The following is a 3,040-nucleotide window of genomic DNA, read 5'->3' as shown; positions in this document are numbered from 1 at the left end:
GACTGATGGCTCATTTTTGGGGGTTTATCTTTATGAACTACTAGTTTATTTTCTTCAACATAAATGATGATAATAAAAGAGACACTACCCATCCTATAGAAGACAGGCCTCCCTAAGGATCTTTTATTGATCAAGCATCCCGCCACTACAAACACCTGCTGTGGGTTAGGTTGACATCTGTATATACATGCATTGTGCACAATACTTACCATATCATGCAGTTTAAAATGTGTTATGATTCCTTGTGAGAGCCTAAGATAATGCCAGGTGCCACCAAATAGTGGCTGGACAAAATAATGGGTGGGTAAGCCCATGAATTACTGGTTGTATTTAATAAAAGATGTGTATTGAACATATATATATATATATATATATATATATATATATATATATATATATATTTGGTACTGGGGATTGAACCCAGGGGTGCTTAACCAGCATATCCCCAGCCCTGTTCATATTTATTAGAGATAGATCTCACTATGTTGCTTAGGGTCTCACTAAATGGTTGAGGTTAGCCTTGAACTTGCCATCTTCCTTCCTCAGCCCCTAAGCTGCTATGATTACAGGCATGTGCCACCATGCCTGGCCTGTGATCCAACCACTGTCACACTTGGTGCCTCTTGACATCATGAGCACAGCTAGAAGATGGGGGGATGTTATGGTTTGGAAATGGGGTGTCCCCAAAAGTTCCCGTGTTAATGCAAGAATGTTCAAATGTGAAATGATTTGATTATGAGAGTTATAACCTCATTGGTCCACCCAGCTTGAAATGACTGACTGGGAGGTAACTGTATGCAGGTGGGGTGTGGCTGGGGGAGGTGGTCACTGGGGACATGCTCTGGATCAGTTCTTCTTCCCTGCAGTCCCTTCCCCCCGTCTCTCTGCTTCCTGGCTGCCTTGAAAGGAGAAGCCACCCCCTTCTCCCATAATTTTCTGCCTCGCCTTGGGCCCAGACCACAGGAGTTGTTCCACTATGGACTAAACCTCTGAAACTGTGAGCCAAAATAAACTTTTCCTCCTCTAAGTTATTCTTGTCAGGTATTTTGGTCACAGCAACAAAAAGCTGACAAACACATGGGGTGCAAACATCCAGGACACTCAACAGAGACAAGTTGGCTCTTGTAGGGGAGTTAAACTCATTAAGATTGAGCTTTAGTTGAGGTGATCAACAATAGAATGGGTCCCCTCTGTGTCCCAGCTGAGTATCATGATGATCACAATCTTAGGAAGGCCCTGAACCTTCCTCAGCTCTCCCTAGTTGCCCACAAGGGGAGTGGAGCTGACCGAACATGGAAATGGGTGCAGTCTGAGGTCGGGATCACTGGGCTTCCTGTGTGACCCTGAGGGCAGCAAGCTCTCCCATTTCAAGGGAGAGGCTTTGTCTTAGTCTGTTTTGTGTTACTATAACAGAATACCAGAGACTGGGTAATTTATAAAGAACAGATTTTTTACAGTTCTGAAGGCTGAGATGTCTGAGGTTGAGGGGCTGGTATTTGGTGAGGGTCTTCTTGCTGCATCACCCCAAGAGAGCACATGCCAGTGGGAACAAGAGAGGGATGAATTTACAAGAAACCCACTCCCTTGACAATGAACTCACTCCTGTGATAACATTAATCACCTCTTAAAAGTCCCACCTCTCAAAACTCTTACATTAAGGATTAAGTTTTTAACACACCAACTCTGGTGGACACATTCAAGTCATAGCAGGCCCCAATGGAGCTGGCTTCCCAGGTCAGTCAGTCTGATGGTCTAGGCACTGGGCCTGCACTGTCCGACTCCATCCAGCAGGAGTGTTAGCACTGGCTGCTTTAGGACAGCAGCTTCTGCTCTTAGATCTCCAGGAGTCACACCCTAATATCCAAGCCAGGCTTTCATCTTCTTCTTGGCAAGAAGGCAAGGCAGGTTGTAGGGCAGGGTGGACACTAGGCCTTTGCCTGCCTGGACTTGGTTTGGAGGATGACAAGGTGATCACTCACCCCAATTCACCCTGGACTGAGGGATTTCCTGTGTGGGGTCTTCTCCTCCTTTCCCTTCCCCCCTTCCCTTTCCCCTTTCCTCCTTTCTCCTTCCCCCTTCCTTCCCCTCCTCCTCCTCCTCCTCCTCCTCTCCTTCTCTTTCTTCTTCACCATGGATTGAACCCAGAATGCTTAACCACTGAGCCACATCCCCAGTCCTTTTTGGTTTTTGTTTTGAGAGGGGGTCTCACAAAGTTGCTGAGGCTGGCTTTGAAGTTGGGATTCTCCTGCCTCAGCCTTCTGAGTCGCTGGGATTACAGACATGATTTGGGGGTTTCAATTTTAAAACTGGGATGGTCCTGAAAAAACCAAGACAAATCAGTTTTCCTAAAAGTGGGCTAGACCAGAATATGCCTAATGAAACCTGGTAACAGCTTAGCTCTTAAATGCTAGGCTGTTCAAACTGACCATGACAGGAGAAGAAATGGTGGATGGCCCATTAGAAGCTGTACTTGGTGTAGCTGGGGACAAGGTAGTGGCTGAGGGCACTAGGGGGTTAAGATGGAGGTAGAGTTGCTTCATAATTAGGAAAGAGGAGGGTCTCAGGCACAGAGCTCCTAAATTGGAGACCCCTTCTCTAAGCAGAGGCAGCACCACATGGTGGTCAGAACCTTGTCCAGAGTGCCAGGTGTGGGGTGGAATCCCTTCTCACTTCTGTGACTTCTCCTCACACCACAGTTCTGCCTGTGTTTGCTTTAGCTACTGGTCCACTTGGCTCCTTAGTCCTTGAAATCTGGTTCCTCTAAGCAGAGACATAAAATGCACTCTGGATTTTGAAGACAGTATGGAAAAAAAAAATGAATGCAAAATATTGCATTAGAATGTTTTTGTATTGATTACACATTGAAATGGTATTCTTTTAGAGCTACACTGTTAAACACAATATAATCTCATTATTAATTGCATGGGTTTCTTTGTATTTTTCTTAATGTGGTTATTAGAAAATCTTAAAACAATACAAACGGCTCACTTTATAGTCCTCTTGGAGGTGCTGATCTATAAGTTCCCCGGAGCTGGCAAGG

The sequence above is a fragment of the Sciurus vulgaris genome (genome assembly GCF_902686455.1).
Source record: "Sciurus vulgaris genome assembly, chromosome: 4".
Taxonomy (NCBI): Eukaryota; Metazoa; Chordata; class Mammalia; order Rodentia; family Sciuridae; genus Sciurus; species Sciurus vulgaris.
The sequence above is the reverse complement of the archived record's forward strand: the minus strand, read 5'-3'. Positions refer to the sequence as shown.